Here is a 19,324-nt window from a genome sequence, read left to right on the forward strand (position 1 = left end):
TTGGGAAGAATGTAAGACTCGTGTTAAATGGTTATATATTTCTAAGATTGTTAAATATTTTATTTTTGATGTGTTGATTGAACGAGAAAGTGTGCTAGAAATGAATAAGAAATTATTTTACTTTAGTTTTATTTAAATTCTAGAAATTTCTTAAGATGCACAATTTATCTGTTGATGTTTGTATTACGTTATCAGTTAATGGCCTTAGCATAGTGGTGCTGGTGGTTGTTGAAGGGGTAAGAAACCCTTGGCCTAGTTTGAATCCCCTTTTGGCTGGAAATGTGGGTTTTTCCATTTGTTGTTTCGTTTCCATTTTCTTGTTTGGTAAAGGGTGGGACCCGTACAAGCAATTATAGTGGGAGGAGAGTGGAAAAGGGGAAAAAATAAAACCTAGCATATAATTCTTAAGAAAAATGAAAGAGAGGAGGAAAACTGTGAAGTCTAAGGGAGACTAGCTGCTGCCGGGAGCGAGAAGAGAGCAACCAGTATTGGTGGAACCCAAGGAATCCTAACGCTTTTCAAGGGATACCAGGTAAGAGGAGTGGCTTTGCTTTACGTTGGTTTAGGAATGTAAGTGCATGAGTGTGTGAATTGCTTCTTTATGTTGCACTCTTTTCGGTTTAGATGCTGTTGTGCTACATCAAGTAGTAATCCTCCTTTTATGTTGGTTTATTGAACTCTGTGTGATGTCAGAAATACATGGGTAGTACAGACTGGGGGTTTGGGATAGAAGTAGACTCGAGACCATTCTACTCTCGGTCTCTTCTCGGTTTCTGTTAGAGAACGAGGTGAAACTCGTGGGCCTGGTTCCCAGGCTTTCTTAGGAAAATGTTTTGGAGCGTGTAAGAGATAGGAGAGCTAGGGGACTTGAGACTGTGTTGGGAAAGAGGGTTTGAGTCGTAGAGTGCTAGTGAAAAGGAAATGTGAGTGGTGGAGGAAGGAGAAACCTAAGTGAGCCTAGGGAGGGAGTGGGGTTGTGAGACCGAGAGAGGAAATGCGTGAAGAATTGGGGGAGTGTTGCGTGTGAGGGGGGTTGAGCGTAGTGAGGTGGGGGCGTGGGCGTGTGTGTGACGGTGGTGAGACCGGGGAAAACAAGAGAGATTTTAGGAGGTGTTGGGTTGAGTAGTGGGAGAAAAAAGAGTGAAGGAGTGATGGCTGGGTTGTGTGGCGTAAGAAAGGAGGAAGAAGAAAGAGTGAGTGAGAACCTTTGCATGGGAAGGAGGGGAAGTTGTGGGTCTAAATCCTAGTTTCGAGATAAAGAAGAAGAGAGATGGGAGAAGACGGGAAGGTGTTGTGTGAGACTACAACATTGAATGATATGGGGATAGAAGATGATGATGGGTTATGAAGTGAAAAGTGAGAAAGATTAGAGGAAGAAGAAAAGAAAGGAGATGCAGAGGAGAGTGTTTCTGTAGTAGTAAATGAAGATAAAAGAGATGAGAAGGCAATACAAATAGTTCGTTCTTGTATTACAGGATAGAAGAAATAATGTTCCGTGAATGAGTTTTATTGGGATATGTTTCACGTGTGAATCAGGAGAGGATATTGCACTTATGTAATACATTATATTAATATATAATATATTAAAATAGTAGGTTACGTAAGTTTATTTATTATATGTACTTATGCATGAATGACTTCTATATATTTATATATATATATATATATTAAAATAGAAGGTGAAGTAAATTTATTTATTATATAGTATAGTTTTATATATATGTATTATAATGTGGGGTTCGTTTGTGTTAGGGGTTCCACGTGGGGGACCCACTTCGGGAAAGTGTGGGAAGAAAGTTTTTTGGCTTGAAGAATGCGTGAGAAAATGGAATGCAGAGGAGGGGCCGTTTCCCTTGGTTTTGGTTTGGTATTTTTTTTTTTTTTATGTAAAATGATATTTGAACAACCTGTTTTGACAATATTTAGACACTGGACACGTGGCTAAATGTGACTGGTGCACGTGAAATTTTTTTTATAAATGAAAGAATGACGTGACAAATGAGAGAATTGGGGCAGATTCAAATGTAGGGTTATTTTGAAAATTTGAGATTCAAATGTTTTCAGAGAGAGAAGCCGGAGAACATTTCATGCAGCACCTTCGAACCTTCGAACCAGCCACCACAACTGTCGCCGGAAACCCGCCGCCCGTAGACGTTGCCGTTTTCCCTCCATCTAGTGCCGTCGATGTCCGTCGTCTTCCACCCAGCCAGGCAGTTCGGATTGCGGGTCGTCGTAGCTCCGGCGTTGGCAGACGAACCGAAGACGGCTTCGTCTTCTCTCCGGCCCAACCAACCAAGGGCGCGTTTTGAGTATCGATTCCTCCCACTCGCTTCCTTCCCTGTGTCGGACCCTTGCGGTGGCCGCCGGACTGTCGCCGGAGCATCGTCGTCGCCGGAGCTGGAGTCCCTCTTCCTCCGACCTAGGCAGACATTGTGGTTTTTTTAAGTTGTAGCGTGTTCCCACGTGGTCCCTTCCCTTGACCGGCGCGGTGCCTTGTCCGCCGGAGTTTCAGGGTGTGGAGCCGGAGCATTGTCGGAGTGTGTGGCCTGAAGGGAGGACGAAAAAGAAGGCTTTTCGGGATTGTTAGTCCAACCCACACATTTTTCTTGGTGTGTGTTCCCACTGCCAGACGTGTGTTCATTAAAGGTTGGTTTATTTGTATTGAGTAGAATGAATTTATTTATAATAGATGTATGATGTTGTTTATGTATGATGTTGCTTATGTATGATATGGTGTTTGTAAGCTGTACAAATATGACATCTTGGGGTGGTAGGTGGAATGTTATTTATGTATGATGTTGGTGGTTTGTTAATACTATTTGTTAGAATAAATAAATTGTGTGGTGATTGATACTATGGACATGAGAACATAAACATTCTTGGTTTGACGATACTGAAATTGTTTCTCCCAAGTGCCAAAATGTATGGAATAGAGGACCTCCAAAAATAGATGAAATAAATATGGTGGGATGAATTGGGTTTTTTAGAAAGTCGTTTGATATAAATAATGATATTGTGTGGTTCTCCATTTCTTGTTTATCCTTTACAATTTGACATATAATTGAAGTCTATTGCATTTTGTAGTGTTATTGATTTTTATAGATGTTTTTGGTTAATCTGACATTGTTTTTGTAATTTTGTTGGATTGGTAGTCATGGATTGACAAAAGAAGAAGGTTACAAGAATGTAAGTAGATTTAATATTATCAAAACTTATAACTTTCTTTGAAAAGAGGGTATGATGGTTTTTTTGTTTGAAAAGAGGTTATGATGGTTTTATTGTTTGAAAATGAATTGTAGTTGCGGTTGCGGGCATGGAATGACACAAAACCGATAGTCGACCTTAATTCTATACTACGCCAAAGTGATAGGACACGTATCGAGGAGACTCCATTCAAGTGGTGTCTTTATATGAATAGTCCAATTGAGTTCTGCAGTCCTTTGTTCAAGGAAATGGTTAGACGTTGGGTTTGCCGCAACGAATGTTTTGTTTTGAAGCAAACAATGGTACCATTTACAGTTGGCGATGTTTGCATGGGTTTAGGGTTGGGTGTTGGTGGTTTAGATGTAAATTTTGATGATAACTTTGATGCTGTTGTTTGTCATCAATTTTCGTCAAAGTCGTTCACTCTAAAAGATGTCATACATAGGATAAAGTTCTTAATACAAAATAATGACATGGATGTTGATTGTGTTTGTCGTTTGTATATTTTAGTTTGTTTATTGTTTTCTACTTTCCTAGACATTCAAAGGCAGTTAGTAACATGCCTTTTACAGTATTAGATAACATCGATAATTTGTACCAATATAATTGGGCAAAAGCTGTGCACACATTTGTGGTAAATAGTTTAGGAAATGCGTCAAGGATGATAAGGCAACGTGACATAAGGGACCTAGGTCTTAGTGGGAATGTGCAGTGTTGCAGGTAAGAATTTTAAAATTTTATTACGTTTCATGTGGCCGTAATTTGTTTATTATATGATTATCGTTTTGGTTAATATTTTTTCTTAGCTATGGGCGGTGAACGTTTGGGTTTAGCGGACGGTGCACATCACATTGTTCCCGCGAATAATAAATTGGCCTTCACTAAGTTAAGGTCTAAACAAAATAGAGGACTGATTAAACGGAAAGAGGTAAGTTAGTTCTTATTTTATTTACATTTTTACGATATGTAGTAATGAATGTGTTTTTGTTATTTAAGATTACTTATCAAATGGGATGTTTATAGGTTGGGATGGTTTTTTGCGGGAGGAGGCCGTCGAACTCAACATTCGTGCGACCCTTCATTTGGAACAAGGGCCAATACCGGAAGATGATGGACATGAGTTAGGGTTGAGTTGGGAGAAGTAGTGATGAAGAAAATTGAAGACAACCAAGAAAATGTTGCAATGAATAAAGATTTAAGAACTTGGCTAATGGTAGGTGTTGGGAAGAAGAAACAGAGCAACCTTCTTTTTTTAAAGAGGGTGGTACATTGGTGTTGATGTTGAACGTGATGAAGTTGAGGTGATGATGAAGAAGGGGATGATGGTAAAGCAGATGATGGTCATGTGATGGTGGGGCGATGGGGAAGGCCAATGTTTTGAAACAGTCAGGGTATAATGATGGGGGTTGTTTCGAAGAAGAGAAGGAGAATGTTGAGGACGTTATGGAGTTACACCTTTGTATGCACTATGCACGACATCATGATAATGAGGATGGTAATTTATTGAATGTAAATCCAAAATACTTGTACAACTGGTTATCCGTTTAAGCTTCCTTGGAGGTAATGAATTTGATAATATTTAAATTTTATTATTAATAGTGTGATGATGAAACGTGTTGACTTATTGTCATATTTTGTTTGAAGGGTGTTTATGAAATTTGCGGTCAAAACATTTGGAACCCAAGAGTGTTATTCTTTTGGACCTAGGATGCAGCTTGGCAACATGGTAATAATGAAATTTGGTGTGTTAATTTATGATTTAGTTTATATGTCGGTTGAATGTATAGTATTAAAGTTCTTGGTTGTGTAGGGGATTTGTTTGGCACATCCGTGTTCATGTTCTTTGAAAGAAGGAGTACTGGAGTAGTGAAAAAGGATATGTTTTAGTCATTATATGCGGTCGACAATCGGTACCGTTATAGAGTCGCGCACGGAATAAAATACTCGGAAAGCGTGTTACGGTCACAAATCAAGTTATGATGGTCCGTTTTAGAACAATCAATTTTCTTAAACAAACACTTGATGTGCATAAAACAATAACGAGTGTAAGGAATAAAAAGTTGACACAATGGATTTTATCCTGGTTCGATTCAAAGAATCTACGTCCAGTTGTTAATCACTATAAACAGTGATTAACGATTTCACTAAAATCAGTTTCAACAAAATACAATTAAGAGCGAATAAGAGCAGAAATATAAAACCTTCCTTTTGACAAACGAAATGGCAAGCAATCTACACTATCTTCAACTCCGGAACAGTGCAGAACAGTTCTTCCTTCGACCAACGAACCGGAAGAACAGTAGCGTTGCCAACTCGAAGAGAATTGCTCCGACCTTTGACCCACAAAGCGAGAGCTTCTCCTTTTCACGAGACTAGGCAGTGCAATGAACTAGCTTATGGAACTTCCTCAGATCACACTGTATTCTCAAAAGCTCAAAGTTTTTAAGAGTTTGGAACTCACCTATATAGCCAACTGGTCTGAGTTCGCAAAGATGAATTATAACTGCCGCAGATAATCGATTATTGTTAGTGATAATAATATTTGAGTCCGTTACAGGGTTTTCAAAGTGATAATCGATTATCCTGAGGAATAATCGATTATTCCAGAGACTTTGGCAGTTCTCATCAGAACTGTGATAATCGATTATTTGGAGTAATAATCGATTATTCCAGAGCAACGAGGTTTTTCAGAAGGGCTCAGGATAATCGATTATAGCTTCTAATAATCGATTAAATGCGTAGCAGTTCTAAAAATACGAATTTTTCTAAGTATTACGTTTAAGGCTTTTCCTAATACATTTATAATCTACAAATTGCTTTTAAAACAACTATAACAATGTATCATCTTTCAGCATCATCAAAATCATTTATCTTCAAATTTACCAATGCTCTTCATTGGTAACAATCTCCCCCTTTTTGATGATGATCAAAAATCACTTTTTAAAAGCACTTTGGGTTATCTGCAAAAGATACAAACTGAGAGACAACAGTAGGAGTTAGTAGTAACTGCACATATTTCTCCCCCTTTTTGATCAGAAGCAAAAAGAGTGATAATGCTCCCCCTTAATATGAGCTCCCCTCAATTAAACAGGTAGTACTAAAACAATAGATCATTTTATTCAGGAAAACATTAAGATTACAAGGGCACATAAAGCAAGACATGATCATGATAAAACATCTAGGAATTCAAAACAAACAAACATGAAAGCACACTAATCAAAATCCTAAATCTAAAATTCAGGACTTGGTGGTCTCTCTGGAGGTTGGAGATTAAAGTGATTTTCAATGTTTCCAATGCGAGTATCAAGGTCATTGAACTGGTCGATCACAAATTCTTCATGATTTTGTTGCCACTCATAGGTCAAAGTGAGTTTGTTGAAAGAGACGCATATCCTCCAGTTGTTTGACAGGTTTGCAAAATGCTCCTCCATAGTCAGGGATGAAGTTGAAGGCATGTGAGAAGGACCAGCATCAGCAGAGGTAGCAGCTGGGACTGGATCAACCATATGGGCGTCCATATCGTCATGGACATTTTCGTGGTGATCATCATCCTTGTGAATGATCACACGGCCACGAGCAACAAAACCCATTTGGCGAAATGTTGTCTCACCAATTTCAGTGCCAATTGCTTGAATGGAGGTAGTGAGTTCGCCGTCCACACTTACACCTTTGTATTCTAAAATTCGAGAGATGAGAAGTGCATATGGAAAATGATAAGAAGATATTTCTTGGCCTTTACCATGGTGTCGGAGATGAGGGCTGGCCAATCAATGTGGATGTGATTTAAAAGCCCATATAGTAGTAGAAGATCTTGCTCCGAGCATTGAGCATGGTTAGTGGCACGAGGACATAGGATCCATACAATTAAGTAATGAATCATCCTTTCTTCAACCTTGAATCCACCCACAAGCAATTGTCGACGATTGATTTGGTGTTCAGGATGACGCAAAAAAGATTGAAAGGCGAGGAGACGATTGAAGTCCGGAACTCCAAGATGGACTTTGACAGCATCATCCCATAGTGTGAGTTGTGCAACATTTGTCCATATGTCATCATCCAGAATTATAGGGACACCTTTTACTTTTGTTGTGATGATGCCGTCACGATAACGCATATTGAAGTAGAAGACACGGATAAGATCAGGGTATATGCACCCCTTTTGCTCCACTAGATGAGTAAGTCCTTGAGCACGAAACATCTGGAAATTGAAAGCCATAATAACGATAAAAGTCGAGACGGATGAACTTTACCGCCATGATTCGGCGTTCTTGCCAGAAATGAACATAGTCACCATGTTGCTCCTCATCTGAAATCCAACCTTCGATGGAAGCAGGACGAACATTTCGGGAGCGAGAGGAAGAAGCACCAGCAGTCCTCCTTCGGGTTCTTCTTGAATCAGCCATGAGAGAAGTGGGCACAAAAGAAACTTTGGAAGGAAAGAAGAAAGAGGAGAGATTTGGTTCAGATTTGGGTGCAGCAGGTTTCTGGGTGCAAAGAAGTGAGTAATAATCGATTATAGGGGGCTATTTATAAGAAAAATGGAGAAACTAGCCGTTTATGACCGTTTCCAGCCGTTAGGATTCACTGTAACGGCTATATTTTTGAAACAGATCGCGTAATAATCGATTATTCTAAGTGATAATCGATTATCTGCTCATAAGTCACTTTCCAGAAATTGTGTAATAATCGATTATGTATGAAGATAATCGATTATCTTCGCATACAAGTCCAGTTTTGGGTTTGAATATGAATAATCGATTATTGTAAGTGATAATCGATTATCTGCGAATAGGGGTTTTTGCCAAAGCTAAAAATAATCGATTATTATCCTATGATAATCGATTAAAAGCGCTGATCGTACCAGAATTGAGAAAATTTTATAAATTTGAATTTAGGACATATCTAACACTCCTAACTCTCTTCTAAGCTCATAGAATCTATCTTTAGGTAGTGCTTTAGTGAAGATATCAGCCAATTGATGTAAAGTGTCAATGTATTCAATTTGGCAATCTCCCTTTTGAATGTGGTCTCTCAAGAAATGATGTCTAATTTCAATGTGCTTAGTTCTTGAGTGCATTATGGGGTTCTTAGTTAGGTTGATAGCACTAGTATTATCACATTTCAGAGGAATGTGATCAAGGAAGATATCAAAATCCTCCAGTTGTTGTTTCATCCATAAAATTTGGGCACAACAATTTCCAGCAGCAATGTATTCAGCTTCAGTGGTAGACAAGGCTACACAAGCTTGTTTCTTTGAATGCCAAGACACTAAAGAACAGCCCAGAAAATGACATGTTCCACTAGTACTTTTCCTATCAATTTTACAGCCACCATAATCTGCATCAGAATAACCTATCAAACTAGGTAAAGCATCAGAAGGATACCAAAGTCCAAAAGATGGGGTGCCTTTAAGGTATTTCAAAATCCGTTTGACAGCAATTAGATGAGATTCTTTAGGATTAGCTTGGTACCTAGCACACACACACACACACTTTGCATAATGTCTGGTCTACTAGCAGTTAGATAAAGTAAGGATCCTATCATTCCTCTAAACATGGTTTCATTTACTCCTTCACCAGATTCATCCTTATCTAAATAACAAGACGTTGCCAAAGGTGTGTTGGCCTCTTTACAAGTATCCATACCAAACTTCTTAAGCACTTCTCTACAATATTTAGTTTGGGAGACAAAAGTTCCCCCATCTATTTGCTTTATTTGCAGTCCTAAGAAGAAGTTAAGCTCACCCATCATAGACATTTCAAATTCACCTTGCATGATTTGTGCAAATCCCTCACACAATGAATCATTTGTAGACCCAAAAATGATATCATCTACGTATACTTGAACAATCAAGATATGTTTTTCTACTTTTTTAATAAACAAGGTTGAATCAACCTTTCCTCTAGAGAAGTCATTTTCAATCAAGAAAGTACTAAGTCTTTCATACCAAGATCTAGGTGCCTGTTTTAGACCATACAAGGCCTTTTTCAACTTATAAACATGATTAGGATATTTAAAATCCTCAAAACCAGGAGGTTGACTAACGTATACCTCTTCTTTAATGAAACCATTTAAAAATGCACTTTTCACATCCATTTGATACAATTTAAACTTCATCAAGGATGCATACGCAAGTAACAATCTAATTGCTTCTAACCTTGCTACTGGGGCGTAAGTTTCATCATAGTCGATACCTTCCTCTTGGCAGTAGCCTTTTGCAACTAACCTGGCTTTGTTCTTGGTGATGTTTCCATCTTCATCAAGCTTGTTTCTAAACACCCACTTTGTTCCAATGATTTGATAATCATCTTGTCTAGGAATGAGTTCCCAAACATCATTCCTTTCAAATTGATTGAGTTCTTCTTGCATAGCAACACACCATTTATCATCTTGAAGAGCTTCCTTTATGTTCTTAGGTTCTACCTGAGACACAAAAGCTACTGTTAAGCAGAAATTATTAAGATTGTGTCTAGTAGTTACCCCTTTTAACATATCTCCGATGATGTTGTCCAGAGAAAGTCCTCTTGGTTGTTGATAGCTTTTAGGATCAACTACTTGATGTTCATTTTGAGTTTCTGGAGGATAGTTTTCATTTAGATACATCTCTTCAAGAGCTTCCCTCAAATAATCCTCATCACCTGCAATTGGTTTATTTGACTCAAGAGGGTTCACCTCAAGGTCCACAATTTCATCAAAGACAACATGCATTGATTCTTCAATTTTCAAGGTTCTTCTATTAAACACCCTATATGCTTTGCTAGTTAAAGAGTATCCTAAGAAGATTGCCTCATCAGATTTAGCATCAAATTTGCCTAGATTATCTTTACCATTATTCAAAACAAAACATTTGCATCCAAAGATTTTCAAATGAGATACATTTGGTTTTCTACCGTTAAACAGTTCATAGGGAGTTAGCTTAAGAATAGGCCTAATTATCATTCTGTTCAACACGTAACAAGCAGTACTAACTGCATCAGCCCAAAAGTATTTTGGCACATTAGATTCATTTAAAAGAGTCCTAGCTAGTTCTTCTAATGACCTATTTTTCCTTTCAACAACACCATTTTGTTGGGGAGTTCTTGGAGCAGAAAAATTATGAGCAATTCCATGTTTTTCACAAAACTTTTCAAAAGATTCGTTTTCAAACTCACCACCGTGATCACTTCTCAAGGTTTTGATTTTCAATCCTTTTCATTTTGAACACGTTTTGCAAATGATTTGAATGCTTTAAAAGCTTCACTTTTCAAGGTTAAGAAAAATGTCCAAGTAAATCTAGTGTAGTCATCAACAATCACAAGAGCATAGTAGTTTCCACCAAAACTTTTAATTCTAGATGGACCAAACAAGTCCATATGCAAAAGTTCTAAAGGTTTTGATGTTGAAATCATGTTTTTAGACGAAAAAGAGGATTTGGTTTGCTTTCCCTTTTGACATGCAGAACATATTTTGTCTTTCTCAAATTTTAATTTAGGCAAACCAATCACAAGATCTTTTGAACTCAATTTATTTAAATGTTGCATATGAATATGCGCAGCTCTTTTATGCCATAACCAAGGATTTTCCTCTTTGCAACTAAACATGTTATACTATGACTAGATGCATTTTCAATATCAATCAAGTAAATGTTATTATGCCTAACACCTTGCAAAGCAATTTCAGTAGAATTTTTAAAATATACGGTACATCTATCACTTTCAAAGGTTACCTTGAGACCCTTGTCACATAATTGACTTATGCTTAGGAGATTGTGTTTGAGACCTTCAACGCATAATACGTCCTTTATAGTCAATGTGTTTCCTCCTCCAATGTCTCCAGTGCCAATGATTCTACCTTTGTTATTATCTCCATAGGTCACAAATCCTTGCTTCTTCTTCTCAAAAGAAATAAACCTTTTCTTGTCACCGGTCATGTGTCTTGAACAACCACTGTCAAGATACCACAGTGACTTCTTTGACTTAGTAAGTTCCTACAAAACAAATTTTAGCAAGACTTTAGGTCCCCAATCTTATTATGGGTCCTTGGGTTAGTTTATGCAAATATACATCATTTTACAATTTTAACCCATGCATATTTACCATTTGGAACACCAAAATGTTTGATGTTGCATTTGTTTGAGGTGTGACCAAGTTTCATGCAGTAAAAACAACAAGCCTCATACACTTTATTTTTCACAAGAGTTCCTTTTTCTACCCAAACTCTACGAGTTCTTATCACTTTATATTTTTTGTGTAGATGCGTGTTTCCACTTCTAGCATTGCTTCTCTCAAAGTTTGTTTTGGCATGTGACTTAGACTTATTTGCCTTTGCAAGTAAATTCTCAAGAATGTCAATATCAAACATATGACTTTTACACGATAGACATTCAGCAGGTTGTATAACAGTATCAAATTCAGATAATTTAGTTTCCAAATTACTAACTTTGTTTCTCAAAACAACTTCATCATCTAGTGCTTTTTCATACCTCAAATTCAATTCATTATGCTCTTTCTTTAGCTTTTTATGAGCAACATCAAGTTTTTCAGATTCATTTAACAAATCAAGAAATGCCTTTTGTAAGTCAAACTCATCACTTGACTCTAAGCTAGAATCACTTACTTGGCTTCCTGCATCTTCTAAGTCTGCCATTAAGCACAAGTTTGCTTCTTCATTTGAATCGCTTGAACTTGAAGAACTAGAAGCATTGTCTTCCCAAGCTATGTAAGCTTTCTTCTTCTTTGGAAACTTTCTTTCTTTCTTTTCTTCACTTTTCCTATTCTTAGGACAGTCAGTCTTCACATGACCCTTTCTCCACATCCATAACATTTAATGCTTGATGGAGATCCTCGATTTTCTTTCCTTTCTCCATGGTATTTGTCTTTTCCCTTTGCTTTCATAAATTTAGCAAACTTCTTAATCATAAGACTCATGTTTTCCTCATCGTTATCGGAATCATCATCCTCAATTCTCTTAGAACTTTTTCCTTTTGAGATTTCAGACTTGAGGCAAGCGTCTTTCTTTTGCCTTGATCCTCTTCTGTAGTTAATCTTCTTAGCTCAAGCTCATGCTCACGAAGCTTTCCAAAGAGAATCGCCGTTGACATTTGAGTGAGGTTTTGAGACTCCGAATGGCAGTCACCTTTGGTTGCCAAGACCTGTCTAATGATTTCAAATTTTCACATTCAATTCGTCAGTGTCAAAAGTCTTACCCAAACCTGTCAGGTGGTTCACAATGTGAGTGAAACGCTTCTGGACATCAGATATTGTTTCTCCAGGCTGCATTCTGAACATCTCATACTCCTGAATGAGTGTGTTCTTCCTTGCACGTTTCACGTCGTCTGTACCCTCATGTGTGACTCTGAGGACCTCCCACATCTCCTGTGCTGTCTTACACACTGAAATTCTATAAAATTCATCAAGTACTACAGCAGATGAAATAATATTACGAGCCTTAATATCAAATTGGGCTCTTCTATTTTCCTCAGGAGTCCAATTAAAGTATGGTTTTTCTACTTCTACACCATCAACAGTTCTTTTAGGAATATAGGGACCATTTAGCACAGCTTCCCAGATGCCTCTGTCAACAGACCCCATAAAAATTTCCATTCTGACTTTCCAGAATGCATAGTTATCACCAGTAAAAAGAGGTGGTCTGTTGATGGATGCACCCTCAGCATATACTTGATTTTGATGACCGGCCATTTTCGCAAAAGTTTGAAAGAATATCAAAGCAAGCTCTGATACCAATTGTCGGAACAATCGGTACCGTTATAGAGTCGCGCAGCGGAATAAAATACTCGGAAAGCGTGTTACGGTCACAAATCAGTTATGATGGTCCGTTTTAGAAAATCAATTTTCTTAGAGAAAATTTAACAAACACTTGATGTGCATAAAACAGTAACGAGTGTAAGGAATAGAAAAGTTGACACACTGGATTTTTATCCTGGTTCGATTCAAAAGAATCTACGTCCAGTTGTTAATCACTATAAAAAGTGATTAACGATTTCACTAAAATCAGTTTCAACAAAATACAATTAAGAGTGAATAAACAGAAATATAAAACCTTCCTTCGACCAACGAAATGGAAGCAACAATCTACACTTTCCTTCAACTCTGGAACAGTGCAGAACAGTTCTTCCTTCGACCAACGAACCGGAAGAACAATAGCGTTGCCAACTCGAAGAGAATCGCTCCGACCTTTGACCCACAAAGCGAGAGCTTCTCCTTTTCACGAGACTAGGCAGTGCAATGAACTAGCTTTGGAACTTCCTCAGATCACACTGTATTCTCAAAAGCTCAAGTTGTTTTAAGAGTTTTGGAACTCACTATATAGCCACTGGTCTAGTTCGCAAAGATGAATTATAACTGCCGCAGATAATCGATTATTGTTAGTGATAATCGATTATTCGAGTCCGTTACAGGGTTTTCAAAAAGTGATAATCGATTATCCTGAGGAATAATCGATTATTCCAGAGACTTTGGCAGTTCTCATCAGAACTAGTGATAATCGATTATTTGGAGTAATAATCGATTATTCGAGAGCAACAAGGTTTTTCAGAAGGGCTCAGGATAATCGATTATAGCTTCTAATAATCGATTAAATGCGTAGCAGTTCTAAAAGTACGAATTTTTCTAAGTATTACACGTTTAAGGCTTTTCCTAATACATTTATAATCTACAAATTGCTTTTAAAACAACTATAACAATGTATCATCTTTCAGCATCATCAAAATCATTTATCTTCAAATTTACCAATGCTCTTCATTGGTAACAATGCGGTTGGTTAAAATAGTAGTTATTTTATGCTCTTAATATTCTATTAACATGTGAAATGAAAGCTAACTATGTGACTTCCTTGCAGACCCATGTTTTAATTGACTCAAGAAAGAGAAAGAGTAATCGCAAAGTTTGGACATTGAATGACTACTGTAACTACTTCCAGTCTAATATAATCGGATTTGATGACATTGTTAATGCCGAATTTATTAGTGCAATTACATTTCATTTAATTAATTTGGACAATATGTTTATGGTTATTCGTACTTTATGGTGTGATATTTTATTTGTTGTAGTTGTTTGTCCCAATTATCCATGACGGGCATTGGTGGTGTTACGCTATGTCATTGTATGTGTAGTAATTGATGTTTACTTTGTAATTACAAATTTATAAGGGGAGTATGTTGTTTTCCAGGCACATAATCTTGCATTGCTTTTTGGACATTTGTTGAATTGTTTGGAACACAAGGAACCATCATTGGAGGTACAACACTTGCATACTCCAATCCAACCAAACAAGTATGTTTGTAATGTTGATTTTTGTAAATATAATATTTTATTGTATAATTGATATGTTAAATATCATACTTGCGTTGTTGGACTTGTTTTGTTGTAGATTTGATTGTGGAGTAATTGTTTTGAAAATTATGGAGTTGTGGGATGTCATTGAGAAATATGAAAGAAACACAATGCCTAGTTACACAACTGTAAGCTGTAAAAATTTATATGTTCTGGATCTTTCATACAAATGTTGCATTTGATTCATGTTTTGTGCATTACTGTCTTTGCAGGAAGAACTACAACAAGTTAGGGAACAATATGTTTGTCAATGGATTTTGGATGTGGACAACGTGCGGAGGAATCAAGTGTTGGAAGATTTAGGCATTTCGTAGAATGTTGGGGATTATTGATGAAAGAACACTTGTTGTTACATTTCATATTTATGTATTGGTTGCACATCAAATCTGATTTCAGAAATTGTTGAGAAATATATTTGGCAGTTGAAATTCAGTTTGTTGTACTTAATTGACTTTCATGTGCAAAACGTTTTACCCAAGTACCTAGTTGGCCTTTCTGTGCAAATAGTTATACCCAAGTACCCGCTTATTTAGCCTTTGGTACCAGTTCTGGTCCTGCTCCTGGAGCGTTAGCCATTGTGGTTTTTGTGCCACGAATGTGTTAATAAATTCCTAAATAATTGTTTCCAAATTACTCAGAAATAGAACAAATGAGCGAGAAGACATTAGGCACCTCTAAATGAGTGTGGTGTACCAAGTTGGCCTTGCTGTGCAAAAAGTTATACCCAAGTACCCACTTATTTAGCCATTGGTAGCAGTTCTGATCCTGCACCTGGAGTGTTACCAATTGTGGTTTCTGTGCCACGAATTTGTTAATAAATTCCTAAATAATTGTTTCCAAATTACTCAGAAATAGAACAAATGAGCGAGATCACATCAGGCACCCCTAAATGAGTGTGGTGTACTAAGTTGGCCTTGCTGTGCAAAAAGTTATACCCAAGTACCCACTTATTTAGCCATTGGTACCAGTTCTGGTCCTGCACCTGGAGCGTTACCAATTGTGATTCTGTGTCACGATTTTGTTAATAAATTCCTAAATAATTGTTTCCCAATTACTCATAAATAGAACAAATGAGCGAAAACACATTAGGCACCCCTAAATTAGTGTGGTGTACCTAGTTGGCCTCTCTGTGCAAAGAGTTATACCCAAGTACCCACTTATTTAGGCTTTGGTACCAGTTCTGGTCCTACACCTGTAGCGTTACCAATTGTGGTTTATGTGCCACGAATTTGTTAATAAATTCGTAAATAATTGATTCCAAATTACTCAGAAATAGAACAAATGAGCGAAAAGAAATTGTAACAGCAAAATGGAAAACAAATTTTTCATAAATGTTTATAATGAAAACGTTGGCATTAGGGGTTAACAAGTTTCCTTAGTATGTCGTCTATTTCGTTGGATGTAGTGGGGTTTTGTGGGATGATTTGTACGGAGGACTTGGTTGTTGGGTATGTTGTCGTTGCATACAGGCCTTGTAGAAATGAATTGAGCTTAATTTGTTTCAGATGAACGATGTCGGATGGATCCAATAGGAAATGCTGAAACCAAAGCAAGGCTAGGTAAGGTGGATGAGAATGATGTTCAACGTAAACTATGGTTATTCTTTTCTTTGAATTGTCAAAACTTAACCTTCTTCCTTGTATCTCGACCTTTACTTTGTTCACCAAGTTCATCCATCACACTACACCAACACAAAACAATCATAAACAATATATCAACCACAACCATCAAAATAACGTTACCAAAATCGGGCCTAAAAAATCACAAATCAAATAAAACACACCTACGCACAAAGGATTGTCACGCTCGGCACTCCATCGGTCACGGGTTCAGACAATAGTTCCACACCGGCGATTCCTTTCGTAGGGACTCTGGCTCTGACGGCACTCCGACGACCACCGCAAGGGTCCGGCACAGGGAAGGAAGCGGGTGGGAGGAATCGATACTCAAAACGCGCCCTTGGTTGGCTGTGCTGGAGGGAAGACGATGCCGTCTTCGGTTCGTCTGCCAACGTCAGAGCTGTGGCGACCCGCAATCCGAGCTGCCTGGCTGGGTGGAAGACGACGGACACCGGCGGCACTGGATGGAGGGAAAACGACAACGTCTACGGGCAGCAGGTTTCCGGCGATAGTTGTGGTGGCTGGTTCGAAGGTTCGAAGGTTCGAAGGTGCTCCAAGAAATGTTCTCCAGCTTCTCTCTCTGAAAACATTTGAATCTCAAATTTTCGAAATAACCCTACATTTTGAATCTGCCCCCAATTCTCTCACTTGCCACGTCATTCTTTCATTTACGAAAAAAATTCCACGTGCACCAGTCACATTTAGACACGCGTCCAGTGTCTAAATGTTGTCAAAACAGGTTGTTCAAATATCATTTTCCAAAATAAAATGAATGTAGTTGTAACACGTAAAGCATATATGTTTGAATGTCTTGACAGTTATCCGTGAACTAATCAGTCTACTTGAGCCTATGGTAAATGGAAGTTATTGACGCTGTTGTGATTTAATTAAATGGAAGTTAATTGCGATGATATTATTTTCATTTTGGAGAGATTGGAGTTAATGAATATTATTTAAAATGTGTTTGGAATTGTGGTGTAAATATAAAGTTTGTATTTTCCTTGTAATTGGTCGGATGTGGAAGCTTACATATTGCGATATGTTAACGATGTTTTTCAAGTTGAGATAGAGATTCGGTGTCACTCTTCTTCTATGCGAGGATTTTAGAGGGTTGAATGTCTAGCCCAATAACTTTGGCTCGTGTTGAGTATAGTGTACGGTGTTTTTACTTGTTAGTTTTTGAGAAATTTGAAAGTTGCGAACACTAGTGGAAAAAAATGTAAATATAAGTCTCTTTATAAACGGTAACAATTTAGTAAATAAAAGGTTATTATTAAAGTCTGTTAGTGACTTAAAAGACTTAAAATATATATAATTTACATATACCTTTTATCGTACTTAAATCAGTATTATTAAGTCTGGTAACATTGGAATAGACTTAAAAAAAATGTTTTAACCTAAAAAAAAATCTAAGAAATTCGTAAACCCTTTTCACTTCAGGCAACAAACTTCAGCATCAACTCGCCGTCTCGTGTTGCAGCACCAGCCTCCCCGCTCGTGACCTCCACGTATTGGACCCTTTCCTCTCCTCCCCTTCCACCCTTCTTGGCCGTGAGAGGGGCATCGTCATCAACTTGGAGCACATCAAGGCCATCATCACCGCCCATTCGGTCCTCCTCCTCAACTCACGTGAGCCCTCCGTCACCTCCTTCGTCCAAGAGCTCCAGGCTAGGATCCTCCGCTACCACCAGGCCTTCTCCTCTTCCAAACACCACGACCACGACACTGACTCCGACCACGACCACGACCACGACCCTGATGCCATCAAGATTCTCCCTTTCTAGTTGGTGGCCATGGAGGTCTGCCTTGAAGCCGCCTGTAGCATATTGGAGAACGAGGTCTGTGCTTCCCTCTTCTCTTCTCTTCATTTCCTGCCGACAATTTCCCTCTGTTTTTACCCTAAATCTCTCTCTCCCTCTGATGACTCACAGTAAAGACGTTGGAGCAGGAGGCTCATCCCACCTTGGACAAGCTCACATCCAAGATCAGTACTCTCAATTTAGAACGTGTTCGTCAAATTAAGAGTCGATTAGTCAACATCACTGGCCGTGTTCAGAAGGTTGGTTGGTGTGATTGATGCATGACATGGGCTTTCGGGGGTTTGATTATTTGATTGTTTGGTCATTTGATTGTTTGTACATAAGTTTTTAATGATTTGCTTCTAAGAAATAATGCTGTCATATATATGTGAAACATGGTTTGGGAATATTTCCGGTGTGTCAAGTGTTTATTTATTTATCTTTTTTATAAATTTGGGTTACATTAAGAAATTATGTATCATTTCAATTGGATGGTAGTGTGGTCTATATTATATTTTACATTAAGAAGTTTTTAACAGTCACATGGTGGATGCCCAAAGAATGGATGGTGGATCGTCAGTCAATGAAGTACTCCAAGTGGTAATTGTAAACTGTCGGTCTTGGAGCGTTGATGGGATGAAGGTAAAATGAAAATATCTATCATTTGTGGTTTCTAATGATCATTTGCCTTGCTTTTGTAAGACTGTATCTTGTTCGGCAGATGTTTACTCAACTGCACTTCACGTATGAACAAGAGAGTCACCTAGAGGAGTTCTTCATCCCAATATCTAGAAGCTAGTACTCTCCAAATGGTATGGAGATTCTTATCCACATACCTCACGATGACTATTTGCAACTTTTTTTCTCTTTTATTGTTCGAACTTTGTTGATTATGGCGGTATATTAAATTCATCATCTTGTTTTTTACTGTAACTTTTGTTGATTACCTTTTAAATATGGTTTTCTTGCTCTGTGCATGTTTCTGATGTGAAAATTTTGTCGTCTGCAGTGAATTTGAATTCAATGCATTAGCTATAAATTTGTTTCCAGCTGATATACCTACCAAAGTACGTATCTGAATCTCCAATGTATATATATATATATATATATATATATATATATATGAATCTCTAATATATATTTATATATATTTTTTGGATAAGCTTTATTATATATCTCTATAGCACTCCCTGTAATCAAATAACACAACTGTCTTTTTCCTCTAGTATTTTTGTTCCTCAATCCTTCCATAGTATCTAAACATGCTTGTTGTTGCCGCTGCTTATATGTTTAAATTGGATGATTAAATTTAGATTTACATGTTTAAAATTTGTTATAAATTACTGAAATTATAAACTGTTGAAATTCAATT

General features: G+C 37.6%; 1 long non-coding RNA gene across 1 annotated transcript; it reads left to right on the top strand.

The window, feature by feature from the left end:
* The first annotated feature begins 18,489 nt into the window (after window positions 1-18,489).
* LOC148200674 (uncharacterized) lies at window positions 18,490-19,042 on the top strand. The gene is made up of 3 exons (XR_015785859.1): window positions 18,490-18,594; window positions 18,674-18,764; window positions 18,962-19,042. It is a non-coding gene; the product is annotated as an uncharacterized LOC148200674 (long non-coding RNA).
* Window positions 19,043-19,324: the final 282 nt, after the last annotated feature.

The sequence above is a fragment of the Vigna umbellata genome, chromosome 4, assembly GCF_029865625.1.
Source record: "Vigna umbellata cultivar VRB3 chromosome 4, Vumbellata_1.0, whole genome shotgun sequence".
Classification (NCBI taxonomy): domain Eukaryota; kingdom Viridiplantae; phylum Streptophyta; class Magnoliopsida; order Fabales; family Fabaceae; genus Vigna; species Vigna umbellata.